This window comes from Euprymna scolopes, chromosome 21, assembly GCF_053919585.1.
Source record: "Euprymna scolopes isolate OS-2025 chromosome 21, ASM5391958v1, whole genome shotgun sequence".
NCBI lineage: Eukaryota > Metazoa > Mollusca > Cephalopoda > Sepiida > Sepiolidae > Euprymna > Euprymna scolopes.
Window position 1 is genome coordinate 80,520,013 of NC_136502.1, and position 16,643 is coordinate 80,536,655.

At 33.9% G+C, this 16,643-nt stretch overlaps 1 long non-coding RNA gene and 1 pseudogene across 1 annotated transcript in view; both read right to left on the bottom strand.

Moving 5' to 3' along the window:
• Nucleotides 1–16,643, bottom strand: part of LOC145243015 (uncharacterized) — a 220,825-nt gene that overhangs the window by 142,435 nt on the left and 61,747 nt on the right. The gene's annotated exons all lie outside the window — the stretch shown is intronic.
• Nucleotides 11,951–12,067, bottom strand: LOC145243129 (5S ribosomal RNA; annotated as a pseudogene).

The following is a 16,643-nucleotide window of genomic DNA, read 5'->3' on the forward strand; positions in this document are numbered from 1 at the left end:
GATAATAGCTCCCATACACCAAAGTGGCACTATGACTTGTTTGGGGTCAAAATGTAATTTAAAAAAAAAAAGGAACAGATTTTTAAACTTAATAATATAAAAAATTTCAAAAACATTTTAATAAACTTAAAATAGAAAACTCTTCAAAATTTTTCAAAAAAATGTTAAAAATTTTAATTCTATAAAAATCACAATGTTCTCAGAAAATATTTAAATTATAAACTGTAAATAAAGCAGGACAAATTAATCATGGAAGAAGCAAGAGAAGAGTAAGAAAATGAAAAAGGGAGTTAAAATGTAAATCAACTCAAATTCTTGGAAAATAACCCAATCAGCAATTACGTGTCCTCCAGGATAAAATGAAACTAAAGTTAATATCCAGTATCTCATGAAGTTTTCTTTGGAAAGTCGGTGTTGCTTTTTTTACCTTTACATTTGTATAATGCCGTTTTTTTTTCCTCTTCTGCCGAGAAGCATTTAGCCTCGAAATGTCATGTCCTAAAGAGTTTTCTATTTAGCAATTGAAGTTAAGGTGTTTTTTTCTTTCACTGTTATATAGTAAAGTTCCCTTTTGCAATTGTGAATTTTTATGCAAATGTTAAGTTTGCAACTTGTTGAACTTCGTTGGTATCCTTAGGATTTAAAACAGAATCTTTTAATGCTATTTTACATTTTTTATAAAAAACTTGGAGCTTCTTTATATATATATAACTAGCAGACCGCGCGGCATTATCTGGTCGTAAAATATGAATATTATATTTTAATTTATACAGAAACTGAAACATATGCATACGAGTATTTTTTTTTTTTCTAAACAGTTCACTTCTTATAAGTAAAAAAAAAAAAAACTACTCGAGCCGAGATCCAAACCTAAATCTAAAGACAGCGAGTCAAGTACGATAACAATTAGGCCAGCTTGCCACGAACTTAAAGTGCTTTCGAACCTACTTCTTAACCTAAGTAATCTGTCATGTGAACCATTTACGCATGCACAGGCGAGAAACAGTTGACAAACAGATAAAAATCCGATGAACCCCACGTATTATTTTTTTTTAATTACGACTCCTTTGCAGCCCACTTTCCAAATGAAATCCGATTAAAAAGTTTTCCACGTGTTTGCATACTCTATATACCAAATTTCAAGTCTGTAGATAAAAAATTTCATTGAGTATATAGGTTGAGAAGTTTCTTTACACACCCACGCACATGCTTTTATAAATATATAGATTATGAGTGGAAGAAAAATATTTCCTAGACTGGACTGATGTTTTACAACTTCAAGTGCGAGAGCCGAAACCGGAACTTGTAAATTTTTTGTAATCAGTGTCAAGCATTTGGGGCTATCGATTCTATAATACTGCAAGGAACTTTGCATAATTCTATTTTTTCATGCACATAAGAACTTTGCCATATGCTTGATTACATGTGTATTTTCAGTGAGGGCGACATCGCTTTTCCACATAGAGCTTCAGATATTTTTCAAATGGCCACCCATTTAGTACTGTCCTGGCTCAATATTGCTTAACGTTGGTAAACTAACAGGAACTGGTAGGTCAATGTAATTAATATAATATTACTTGTTCGTTAAACAAAAAAACATCAGCTTTTGAAAATTGATAAAATTGAGCCAATAAATATAAAAATATTTTCTTGGTCACAGACATCTGCTATCCAAAAATAGATTTTGTACGAAATGATTTTTTTGTTATAAGTTGATAGAATTTTAATCCTTAATCCATGAAAGAATGAATCGTCTCAAGACAAAAAAAATCTAATTTAAAAACAATTCAGAACAGAGTTTTAGAAAGTTTTCTAATTTTAGTAAGCAGTTCTTTTGTAATTTATATTGTTTTTTGCTTGCCATTTCTTTTTTCTTTCATTTATTTTTGTTAATTTGAATTTCCAGGAATAAGAACAAATATTAAGATGCGTCCATAGTTTGCACGTTTAAATATGATTCAAACGTTGCAGAAAATCTATCCAAATAAAAAAAGTAGATGTATGTATGTATGTACTTAACCGGTAAATTCTTAAACTACTGGTTACATAACACTGAAATTAACAGGAGATAATAACCATACATCAAAGATGGTTTATAACGAGTAAAATCTTTATGGATGAATAACGTGTACAGAAATATGTCGACAAGTTTAAATAAAGATCTATTTCAACTTGCCAACATATTTATATTAGTTCTACGCATGCGCAAAGTCAATCATTTATTTTAAATCTTTACTATCTGTTGGGTTAGCTCAGACGGTAGGGGTGCGGCTGGAGCAGTAAATGTTTTGGTTTCGATTCTAGCTGATGGCACCCGAGTCATTTTCTTTAAACTTTTGAAATTATATCACCAGACGATAAATAAACGATTGATATGTTATTATATGTTAGGTACAATATAATATTCAATAAGGCTCTGTAATAATTCGAAATCTGCATGAATTAAAATATATTCAAGCTTATTTTACAACCGATAAGGTCGGGCACCCCCTTCCTACTAGTCTTCCAATTAAAAGGCATCCTCTTATAAAGAGGATTAGACTGAAATAAAATCGCTTTAGTCCTCCCTCTCCACTGATTCTTTGACTTAGATCTTTGGTGACTTTATTGAGATATAGGATACTAACTGTTCTGAAAAGTTTTCTAGCTTATTATCTATAAATATAAAAGCGAAAATGTATGTGTGTATGTGTGTATGTATGTGTGTTCGCTTTTTCTGTATGTCTACAACAGGCTTCTTTCAGAGAAGCGGTCGGTCGGTTCACAACTTTTTATATCACATATAAATCGTAATATCTCACAGTTAACAACAAAGCTCGCCTGTATTTAATTTGCTCGATTTCGGGAAGATAAATATTCAACATTTGTCGCTCGCCGCATGTGGGTTAGTCTTTTTCCTATAACATCTTGGGAAAATAAAAACCCCCGCAGTCAAACTTGACCTCATTAACTCATTAAAACGGACACCTGCCGAATCCAAGTAATTAAATAAATTCAAACGTGTTTCCGTTAGCATCTCGCGGTGGGACAATGGTTAACGTCACACTTTTTTTTCACACTTTAATTTACAACTTTGCCTCAACGGCTCGGGTTCGATCCTCATACTTACTTTTTTTAACCCCCCCCGGGAGTTTCCACACACACCTCCAAACACCCGGGCAACGCCGGGTACCCCTCGCTAGTCAATTAAAAGAATAAAAACGCTGCGAAGAATATGCTATTTCAAACATAAGTACAATGGACAGAGGAACAGAGCCTATTACAGAAATACACGATCACATTTAGTAAAAACAATGAAAAAGAAATTATTAAAGCTACTATTCCAGTCTTGGATGTTATTCTCACAACTTTTCGGCCGATTTATTCTCTACCACCTTCAGATGTATCTTTATCAACTCTGGAATGTACACAGAATTTCAAATTGATCCTTTTATTATTTTGTATGATTCAAACTACCATTCTCATATTGCCGCTGTAACCCCCCCCCCCGACCTTCGGGTGTCTCTTGTGGAACTCTAAGATCTGAACGGAACTCTGAACAGAATCCATTATTTAATTAAAGGAGGTAGTTTTCTGTAAATTACAGAGTTCACTAGAGGGATCTCCAGAGTTCGACGAGAGACACCCGAAGAAGGTCGGACGTCACATCGCCCAAAACTTTTTGAAAATAACACACAAAATGAGAACACTAGTTCGAATAATGTAAATATAAATTATCAATCCTCATCTAAAAAATTTAGAAACATAGTATTTATTACTGCACCCTCACTCCTTACCAATTTTAACAGATTCTAGCGTTAAAAAAGATGCACCTGATGAAGAACAGAAGTTAACTCGGCCGAAACTGTGTAGTGGCGTTCTATATAACATGGGGGAGATCTATATATGATGTCTGTATTGAATGTATATATAGTTGATCGTTTAGATATGAACGTGCCTACTGCTCGTCTAGTGATTGTTTAAACAGTACATACAACAATTATTATATTGAGGGGCAAATAACACTGGAGTTTTACATCGTCCAATAGGAAAACATACCTGGTTCATCTTGGGTTGATTTTGATTTGACGGATCCTAAAAAAAAAGCTGCAAACGAAGATTTGTATGACCCAACGCGTTGTGGGTATTTACAGCAGCTTTATTTTGGATGTTTCTCCTCATTAGAAAGCTGCAACGCTGCTCCTAGACTTTTACTATCAACATTTTCCCCTACTTGGAGCCATTACTGTCCACGACCGTCTTTCTTCCTCTGACTACCGACCGTGTCTGCTCTCTCTGACTCCCAACTCTCGACTAACTGATATATGTATTTGTAAGCTATCTCGTTACCTCATTTTATTGATGTTCTAAGATATTTTTTTCACCAAGTTAACATTTTTGTTCGTATTAGTTATGAAAACTAACATTCCTTTCTATTAACCTGGTTTAACATGTGGATATTTAGTTCGCTATAATAACATTCTTTCTGGCACATTTTATTTTTACAAATATAAATAACGATCATAATAATCGCCAACCAGCACATTTTTCGGTATTGCCCGGTCAATAGTTAACACTATGTGCGAATAATATCCTAGATGAGAATCATAGTCTGAATAATCCAAATACAAATTGCAATTCATCAACTGTCTGTCACATATTTAAACGTGCAGGCTATATGGGCGCATCTTAACGTTTGTTCTTATCCCTGGAAATTGAAATTAACAAAAATAAATTAAAGAAAAAACCGGCAAGCAAAAAAACAATATAAATTACAAAGATCTGCTTACTAAAATTAGAAACCTAAGACTGTTCTGAATTGTTTTTAAATCATATTTATTTTTAAATCATATTCATTCTTCCATGGATTAAAGATTAAAATTCTATCAACTTATAACAAAAAAATTATGTTTAAGAAAAAAAGAAAATGTTATTTCAAATTTAAACATGACCAACTTGATTGTGACCGACGAACGGAGCCTATTTTGAAATTGCGTGGACGCATCTAGTAGTAAATGTAATTTGGAGACTTTGAAATTGATACTGCAGTTATTGCACCGCTGTTCAAAACCTCTAGTTGTTCAGACTTTGAGTTAAGTGAATCAAATGTTCAAAAGATGAGTCAAACGGATGTGAAATCTTTTCATGTTAGATTCACTTCAGTCGCATTTTTTATTTTTTCGTTGTTTTCTTTTTATTTTTTCGTTTTCTTATTTTTTCATTAAAAATTGGTATCAGTCAAATTTACTAATTCGAGCCACTTTTACAAGATGGAAAAATGCATTGTGTAAGTGTTAATTTCAAATTCATTCTGGAACGGCTGTTATAACATTAAACTTTTTTTTTTTTGCAGGAGAATTGGTATAAATCAATTTCAACCCACGAGTGTTGTGAATGAGAAAATAGAAGAATATATAATATGGAGTTTGGATTTACATTTAATTTTATAAAAATTAAAGTAATAAATTTTAATGCTTTTACAGCAGGTGAAAGTTTTGGTAGAGTTAATCGAAACTCTAAAGAAAACAGGACAACACACTCGTTTTGAGAGCGAGAGAGATAGATATAGAAATTGATATAAATGAAGAAATCAATAGAGACGGATAGACAAAGAGAAAGACAGATATAGATAGAGAGACAGACAAGCTGGGAGGAACATACAAGTAGACAGAGAGAAACAGACAAGTAGAGACAGTCATATAGACAGAGAGAAACAGACAAGTAGAGACAGTCATATAGACAGAGAGAAACAGACAAGTAGAGACAGTCATATAGACAGAGAAACAGACAAGTAGAGACAGTCATATAGACAGAGAGAAACATGGATAGATAGAAGTAGATAATGACAGGCACTTCGATGCATAAATAATGACAGGCACTTCGATGCATAAATAATGACAGGCACTTCGATGCATAAATAATGACAGGCACTTCGATGCATAAATAATGACAGGCACTTCGATGCATAAATAATGACAGGCACTTCGATGCATAAATAATGACAGGCACTTCGATGCATAAATAATGACAGGCACTTCGATGCATAAATAATGACAGGCACTTCGATGCATAAATAATGACAGGCACTTCGATGCATAAATAATGACAGGCACTTCGATGCATAAATAATGACAGGCACTTCGATGCATAAATAATGACAGGCACTTCGATGCATAAATAATGACAGGCACTTCGATGCATAAATAATGACAGGCACTTCGATGCATAAATAATGACAGGCACTTCGATGCATAAATAATGACAGGCACTTCGATGCATAAATAATGACAGGCACTTCGATGCATAAATAATGACAGGCACTTCGATGCATAAATAATGACAGGCACTTCGATGCATAAATAATGACAGGCACTTCGATGCATAAATAATGACAGGCACTTCGATGCATAAATAATGACAGGCACTTCGATGCATAAATAATGACAGGCACTTCGATGCATAAATAATGACAGGCACTTCGATGCATAAATAATGACAGGCACTTCGATGCATAAATAATGACAGGCACTTCGATGCATAAATAATGACAGGCACTTCGATGCATAAATAATGACAGGCACTTCGATGCATAAATAATGACAGGCACTTCGATGCATAAATAATGACAGGCACTTCGATGCATAAATAATGACAGGCACTTCGATGCATAAATAATGACAGGCACTTCGATGCATAAATAATGACAGGCACTTCGATGCATAAATAATGACAGGCACTTCGATGCATAAATAATGACAGGCACTTCGATGCATAAATAATGACAGGCACTTCGATGCATAAATAATGACAGACAGTTAGAAATAGATAGATGGAGACTGATGGATTGATAGAGAAAGATAAATAGATGGAGATAGAACGATAAAGATAAAAGAGGAAAATAGATATATACATCCACAGAGAAAGATAGATAGATATAGAACTGACTCAAATGAGATAAATTAATAAGTATTCCTGGACCTCGGAAAGTAATATTGTGCTACATAGTTCGATACAAATAATAAAATCACATTGTAGGAGAAATCTTTAGTTTGCTCCTTCAATCCAGCACTGTTTGTTGTTCTTTTTCTGCTCTGTTTCTTTCGAATGTTCTTTTTTTTTACATAAGGTTTCATCGACTTCTTTCTTTGGTGAAGAACCACTGCATGTCGAAATTACAAGTTCCTTCAAAAATTGTATGTGGCCTTTTTCAAAGCGTAACGTACAGGCTAACTTAGGAACAAGCAGAATATTATATATAGTATTGTTAATATAGAAATAAATATTATATACTATGTTATATAGCCTTATTTTGCCACATATTTTTGTATATATTTTTGGTGGGTACAAATATGTAGATGGAAGAGCTGCAAGTAGATGCAAGATATGAAAAAACTTAACATCATCTCCTCTAATGAGGAAATACACATGCGACTGAGGACTGCTTGTGAATTTCATAAACCCATGAAGCTTCCTTTCTGAAGAGGCTGGGTTAACCTGCCTAGGGTGAGTGTCACTTCAGCAGACTAGCTTATACATTGAATAGTGTACTGTCCAAGTTATGTTGCTTGATACTCCACCAAACCAGATCAATTCTTGTCGTAGAATTCGGTAAAACCATAATAAAGAAACTATAACACAGTTAATTGTTCAATTGTGGAAAGGAAAAATTAATGTTCTTCACTTCTTTTCTGACAACATTTTCAGAGGTAAAGGAGAAATGTAATGGAACAGGCGAATATCTACGTATCTTACATAGCGATCAAGTGTTAGTTCCAGAAATAGAACCCTTTCATTTCTGAAAACTTATTCACTGAAGTAAAATGCAAACAAGTGTCCTTTATATAATACTAGCCTGCGTGCCCGGCGTTTCCCGGGTGTTTGGAGGTGTATGTTGAGAAAAAAAAAAAAAAGAAAGTGATAGTAGGCAGACAGGCCTGAACCCGTACCGCAAAGGAGGAAAAGAACACAAAAAAAGTTACGCCTTTGCTGTTGCGCCCATCGCCAAACCGGAAGTGACGAATGTTTAAATTAAGGCTAATTAATCGAAAAGAGGAGATGACTTTCGAAAATATCAGCAAAGCGACCCCTCTCTGTAGAAAAGTGTCCGGTTGAGAGTGAAGGAATTTATATTTTGGGCTAACTTTTCAATATTTGTCGTCCGAAGGGTCGAGCTTCAAAACGATACCAATCGCATGAAAATCCGTCGCCTCTGTCGAAATTTTTGCGAGACTTACATACATACATACATACATACATTTAAACAGATAGGTGGGATTTATATTATAGATTAGCAGGCCGTCTGGCGTAGCCCAATCGTGAAATCTGCCTGCATAAATATGATATTTAATTTATGCAGATTTCGCATCTATTATTATTAGATCCAATCCTCTACCGATTGTTATATTGTACCCAATATAGTACAAAAAAAAAAAAAAAAAAAAAAAAAAAAAACACAGAAAGAAACTGAAGCATGTAGATGCGAGTATTATTTTTTCCAAACAGTTCACTGCTTTTAAATGAAAAAAAATATATACTCGAGTTGAGATCGAAACCAAAACACTGCTTCAAGACCGTTAACCATTAGGCTGGCTTGCCACGTTCTTTAAAAAAGGCTCACTAAACCTATTATTAATAAGGAAACTGTCATTTGAACAACTCGTACATACGCAATCTGAAAGTTGACAAACAGATAAAAATCTGATGACCTTACTCCCAAGTATCAATTTTTCAATTCTGACTCCTTAGCAGCCCTTTTTCTAATTGAAAACTGATTATAAAATTTTAAACGTGCCTGAAGACCCTATATACCAAATTTCAAGTCTGTAGATAAAAAATTCGAGTATATAGGTTGAGAGTTGTCCTGTCTCTCACACACATTGTCATATATATATATATATATATATATATATATATATATATATATATATATATATATATATTACTAGCAGGTCGTATTATATTTTAATTAATGCAGAATTCTTATTTATTATAAACAGAAATACCACAGGCATTAAAAAAGAAAAAAAAGCGGAAAGAAACCAGACATGTGCATGCGAGTACTATATATTTTTGAAACCGTTTGCTTCTTGCATGTAAAAAAAAATACTCTCGCTGAAATCGAAACCAAAATCTAGAGACTGAGTCAATTAGACCAACCTGACACGATCTTTAAAAAATGTTTTCAAATCTACTTATTCTTAAGCTGTCATGTGAACGATTTGCGCATGTGCAGTCATGAAATAGTTAACAAATAAATAAAAATCCAATGACCTCCAAGCACCAATTTTTCAATTTTGACCCCTTAGTAACCCTTTTTTCCGGATGAAAACCAATTAAAAAGTTGTCCACATATCTAACTACCCTATATACCAAATTTCAAGTCTGTAGATCAAAAATTCTTGGAGTATATAGGCAGAGAGTTGTCCTCTCTCACACATTTTCAATTTTATGTATGCTAGCAGTTCAGCCCGGCTTTGCTCAAGCCCTATGTACTGTTCATAACTTTATGTGTGTGTGTGTGTGTGTGTATAAATTAAAACTTTGACTCATGTCCAGGTAACCTATATCTAAAATTTCAAGTGTTTGGCGGGGGAGTTTGGTAGAGTCTGCAAAGGTCAAATCTTTTGAACTTTGACCCGTCGGCAGCCAAATTGTCGGCCAAAAATCGATTAAAAAAGCTTGCCCTATGTAAAATCTCAAATGTTTAGACCAAAAATTGTTTGAGTAATTTGATAGAAATCGCAAAAGTCAATTTTTTTTATGAACTTTGACCCCAATTTTGACCCCTTAACATTTGCTTTGGGCTGAAATCAGATTAAAACGTTTGATCCATGCCTAAATAACCTATATCTAAAATTTCAAGTGTTTAGACCCAAAATTGGCGGAGGAGTTTGGTAGAGTTTTCAAATGTCAAATCATTGAACTTTGACCCCTTAACAGCCAAATTCCTGGCGGAAAACTGATTAAAAATATTACCCCAAATCTCAATACTCGCTTAATCTCTAGTTTGTAAACTGAAAATTGACAGAGTAGTTTTGTAGAGAAATATACACACAGACAAACAATTTCACTTTTATAGATATTTAGATTGATATAGATTGAGTAATCAATAATGGACAAAGCTTTAGAGATACCAAATAAAACGCGAGTTTCCTTCATCCATCTTGTAGTTATTATAATCTATGTTAGAATTAAAATTAATGCTTATAAATGTGTTTTTCGTATTTACATGAATGAGATTTAAAAAAAAAAAAAAAAAAAGAAAGAAAGAAAGAAAAGATAAACAACGAAAAAAAAAATGTCTTCCGGCAAGATATGTAGCGATTATTAAAAAAACAAAACAAAAAAAAAACGAGAATTTATGAAGTTAGGAAATTAGAAGATATATTTATATCGTGAAGATAAATGTCCATTATCCCACTGTCGAGTTTTTATTATATACTAAACGTATTTCTGATACTGAAAATTCATTAGCATTTGACATATTTTTTATTTTTCTAGCACTAAAGATTCGTCTCTTCAATCCTATATTATTACTATAGAACATGCAGTACCTGTGGAAATTTGACAGAATGAGAAATATGTTTAATCAACGAATATGTTTTCACAAAGCTGATATTTTTTTCTGGCTAACCCAAATATTTTTTTCTGTTCGAAAAACTAATAACACACAGCAAATATGAGTTGATTAACATTTGTATGAAAATAATGTCCATTGTATTTTAAATATGGAACTGATCGAAATGGGATAAATTAATAAATACTGGGGTAATTATTACTGACCGGAACTCGATGTGGAGGGGGGAGGCAGTGGAATTCTGGGAGGCAGTCGTTCAAGCAAAAGGTTTAAAAAAGTGCTTGGTCGACTGATTTTATAGTAGTAGTAGTAGTTTGTTGTCCACCACGTGGGTCGGACTGAACTTTGCATAGCATCAACTTGTGGGTTATAAAACACCCCTATCGTTGATGTGTTAGTTGGACTTTTTTGTTTAGTCAAGTTACATGTTTCACAGTTACTATTACAAAGACAATTTATCGTTGTAAGCAACGAGGCAATACGTTGCAACTCCAGTTAGCCGAGAAAAGCCGAGAAGGATTCTCCACACAAGTTAAGAGTTTCATTGTTTTTTCCTTCTACGTCGAATTCAGGTTTAGCCGTCGAGTTGCAGAAACGCTCCCCCCCTTCAGTCGGTTAAAATCCGACAATACTAATAAATATTCAGAAAGTAATATTGTGCTTCATAGTTCAATACAAATAATAAAATCATATTGTAAGAGATGATCTTTATTTTACTCTTAAATCTAGCACACTTATTGGTGTTCTTTTTTGCTCTTTCTTTCGAATGTTCCCTTTTTTACGTAAAGTTTAACCGATTTCTTTCATTAAAGAACCACTACCTGTCGAAATTATTACAAGTTCCTTTCTTCACACGATTACAATGATATTCGAAAATGAGGCTACATCAAAGGGAAGTTATTCTTACATTCATGTCAAGGGTTGCCAAATTGGCCCTTTTAAAGCAAGATTTCTCAAATTTGGCCTATTTCGAAGCGGTTTGACCCTCAATAATTGTGTTTGGCCTTTTCCAAAGTGTTACCTACTAACTAAGGAAGAAGAACGCAAAATATTACGTACATTATTGTTATTATAGAAATGTTATGATTGACTCCTGTCGATTTCGACGTATGAGCTTCTGCCACAACAATTAAGTTGCTCGGAAATCCACATAGAGGATTTGTTTATAGTGCTTGAAGGTTTTGTGTAGAACCATCCACACTCTTTGATATTACTGCTAACCTTTGTCGATGCAGATAACTGCCACGGGCCAGAGTATGCACCAAACTGCAGGTTTTTACATCAGAGTTTTTTTTCTCCTAGAGACATATTTTAATGAAGATGGGGGATGCATCTCTTCCAGTGAATCAATGCGCCCCTAGATACCAACCTGGAAATTTTTACAACTCGGCGCGGTACATACAGTACCTAGTATTCCCAAATAGTCACCCATCTGGTACTGGCCAGGCTCAACGTTGCTTAACTTTGGTGATCTGGTGAGAACCAGTGTGTCAACATGATTGTGCCATATATATATATATATATATATACTAGACTACCCGTGACCCGTTGGGTCCGTATGTTATATTAGCTATGGAATTCATGTGACACTTGTGACTTAAAGAAAATATATTTTTTTTTTTTTTACATGACAAACATTTCTATGAAAGTATATTAAAATGCAAAATCACGGATGGATCACTCAAACATGAAAAAAAAAGTCCTTCCTATTCATGTAAAGTTACCTATTTTTCCGAATAATCGCTCAAAAATCGAAAATTAAACAATTTTCCTACGAATCGAATGCCAACGAAAGTCATTTAGCAGCAAAAACGCACTTGAACATACCGATGAGAAATATAAGAATGAAAAACCCATATTGAAATCCTTCAACCAAGTTATAGAAAATTAAAATCTAAAAAAAAAAAAAAAAAATTAATAAAATCTGAAGCAAAAAAATAAAACCTAAATAAAATAAAATAAAATAAAACTAATATTGAAACAGATTAGTAAATGTGTCAACAAATTCACCGTTCTCACAACTATTTTGTATCTAGAAATGTAAATAAAAATAAAGGAAAGAAGGAAAAGGGACGGAGAGAGAGTAGTAGTAGTTTTCTTGGCATTACTACAATTGTTCTTATGTTTGCCTATCGTTTAAAGTTGTTTAATTATAAGAAAATAGCGACAGTATAGTTGTAATAAAGAATACTTGCAAAACATCCCCACTCTTCCCATGTTAATAATTTCGAAATAACGTTAATATTTCAGTGCACAGGTCAAATGCTGCAAAAGAAGCGATTTGTGTTTGTTTATGTCGTTATGGGTTAATGTTTATGTGTGCTTGCGCAACTGGATGTCGTAAACCGGAAAGTGGGTTACATCACTGGTTACAAGGTCATTTGAGTTTTATAATTATATAGATTATATAAACATAAATATTATTATATACTATGTTATCTAGCCTCATTTTGCTATAATATATATATATATATATATATATATATATATATATATATATAGATAGATAGATAGATATGCATGTGTGGGTGTGTGTGGTGAGTATAAATATGTAAATTAGTGTTAAGAGAGACATTCTTTGCCTAAATACACACAAAATTTATTAAACATTAAAGAACGGTCAAATCAACCTACAGTGAGCGAGAGAAATACATAGTTAACCAAGTAAGAGATAGGTGACTTGTAATTTAGTAATTATGGCCGATTAGAACAATTAAAGCATTTTTAAACATAACTCAATCCCTGAACTAAGGTATATTGTAGCAAGTATTTATTTTATTAAAGTATATAGAGAAAAGAAAAAAAAGGGGGCAACAAAAGGTCTAATTCAGATTTAGTATAATAGTTACTAAACAACACTTGTCGCGTTAAGTCAACATTGTTACATTGGGCATCAATATTTACTTTAGTTCCCTTGACAGATTATGAAGGGATTTTATAAGTACATTCAGAAAGTTAAAGAATAAAGTTTCAATTTAAACGTAATTACTGAGATTTAAGGAAAAAAAAAAAAAAACCAAAAAAAAAACCAAAAAACAAAGCTGCCAATTATGACAAAGAAATAAACAGATTGTTTTACTATCTTAAACAGTTCTACAAGGTGCCTTCAATTAGTTTCCAAACTTTTTTCGTATGGGCACTTTTATTGATAGCACCTACATGACACTCTTGCCCCCCTTCGAAGCTGCAACATACTTGTTGTACCATTCCAAAAACTCCTTGAAGGCTCCATAGAAGTCCTCTTGTGTGAACGTGTCAATGACCCTTGTCACAGGCTCTTTCATATAACTTTTCTAATATCAAACGCCTTTAAGGTTTTTCTTGAGCTTAGAGAATAACCAAAAGTCATAGTGAGTAAGGTCCGAACTATAGGGAGGGTAGTTCTGCACAGTTCAAACTATGCACTTATTGTCTCTATAGACACACGACGGTCTTTATCCATGAAATTCTTTATTTGTTCAATAAATCCTGGTGTTCTGACTTCCTTACTCCTTCCACACCTCATCCCTCATAGACGCCCTGTCTTCCTTTAATCTCTTATGCCAAACTGACGCTCTATTCATACAAGATTGTCCAAAAACAGTCTGAAGCATTCCATACGTTTCTGTGGCATTTTTTCCCAAGTTTAAAACAAAATATTATTACGTATAGATCTTTTAAAGTGTCCTCACATTCAGATTGCAATTTTGAAATTCACCAGCTGTGACAATCAGGCTTTAGTAGAGTGTATTCCAATTTCTGCTGTAGCTGTTCATTTGAATCTGAAATCAGAAAAAAAAATGGTCAGCCATCTCAGAAGATATACAGCAACAACATAGTGAATTTTCAAAAATCTACAACAATTTTAAATGCCTGTACAAAAAAAGTTTGAAAACTTATTGAAAGCTTCTCGTATATAAAATTTACATTGTTCAATCAAAACCCTTGTTACCATGGTGATTTACCATAAAGACAACTGTTTGCGGATTTATCCATCATTTAGATTTGTTATTTTTTTTTTTAACTTTCTTATAACCTCTTTGTCTCGTTCGACCTTCCTCTTACTGTTTAATACATTCAATATTCGAAACGAGCAAAACTTCCAGTTTCATTATAAAATATATGAGCGTTGAGTAATGAATAGTTGATTGTAACGATTCTTTGTTGGTGTATGCTATCCTCACCTAAAGAAAGAGGAAGTAATGTCTGGGAGGATGGTTTATGACAACAGAACAGTTACTACACTACCCACACACTAAAGGAGGATGTAATGCCTGGGGGATATAATTACCAAAGAATAGATAGTATACTACCATCTCTCCCCATCAAAACTGTAGGAACTAATGTCCGGAAGAATGGTATCACAATGGACAAGCATCTACTATATTCCTCCTTTCCACAAAGAGGAGGTAATGCCGGGGAGGCTGATCTCATGAGAATAGGAAAGATACTCCACAAGAATGAAGTAATGCTTTAGAGCAAGATTCCATTATGAAGCAACATAGTACACTACCTCTTCCTTGGGGAGGAGGTAATACTGAAAAGGATGGTTTCATAACAAGAGAACAGATACCACACTACACCCCTTGCTTGCATTGAGCATTGAAACATAGCACAATAGTACAATAATAGACATAATACAGGGTTGTTTCACGATGTTTCGGACAATTATTCCTCTAGCCTTCCTCAGGTGGTTATCGCGAGGGGTTAGGAACTCTGAATCTCCTAACTGCATCCTCAGTAATTACTGCCTTCCATAGTTGTTGTAATCTCAGTGGTGAGACAACTACGGAAGGCAGTAATTGCTGAGGATGCAATTAGGAGATTCAGAGTTCCTATCCCGTCGTGGTTACCACCTGACGAATGCCAGAGGAAGAGTTGGGCGAAACGTCATGAAACAGTTCAAAGATGAGGATAATAGTTCGCAATAAATGAATGAATAAATAATACTCATCTCAATAAGCATTCCAATTAATTAAGTAATATCTAATACAGGGTGTCTCAAAAATATACTCACACTTCGAACAACGATAAAGCCATTTCTTTATGAATATAGTGAAATGGAAGAGTTTCGAATAAAGAAGACAAATATAATTTCAGAATCAATGTTCGTAAATGTTCACATCGATGACCATTATTGCTCAGACAACGCCGATAACAGTTACAGTGTGAGTACATTTTCACATTTATTTGAGACGCCCTGTGCTATAGATTCTGCTTCGGGCAGACAACTACCAAATCTCCATAGTTGTTCTTTTAGTAAGAGAACCGTGAAGAACAGAAATCGACTAAAACCTAAGATCCTAGTTCACCTCTGCGAGTGTTAAGAATCATTATTGTTGAATAGCCGCAAAGAATCTGTTTGGATATGCCGAAGTTCTGCTGCTAATAGCCAGAAGAATCTTGTCTGTAATCCTGCTTTTTATTTTGTCTTCCTCTTCCGCATACAAATTAGAGATAGTTTTAAAAGAATTGCCATGCTTGCAACGAAGTGGAAATGGCGACTCAATGTTTCGTGTTCATCTGTCATTACAATTGTAAAAATACTATCGATATTTAAAAATAAAAAAATAAATAAATGGCTGACAGTTACAGATAAATTAGTGGTGGCGATGTTGAAGTTGGTATCGAGGTGAACTGACAACTTGTGTGCGCCAAGTTCGAATCCTGTCGGTTCAATATCATTTTCACTTATGGATGTTTGCAACCTTGATGTGGTCCCTCCTGTAATTATATAATTCTAGAAAGAATTTAAGAAACTAACGCCTACAACAGAATTAAGCCGGTCAAAGGTCATATCGATTTACGGTTTTATTGAATTTATACTACAAATAACACCTCTCTGTCTGCCTTTCACTGTCTATCTGCCTCTCTATTTCTCTAAACGTCTGTTTGTTACTATTAATCTGTCTGTATCTTATATCTGTCTATCTTATCTGTCTGTTTATCTATCTCATCCGTTTGTGTCTATCTAACATGTCTGGGTTACCATCCATCCTATATTTCTGTCTATCTTATCTGCCTATCCGTCCACCAATGTATCTGTCTGCCAATCTATATATGCAGGCCCATTTATTTGTCTGTCTGTCACTATTCATCTTATCTGTGC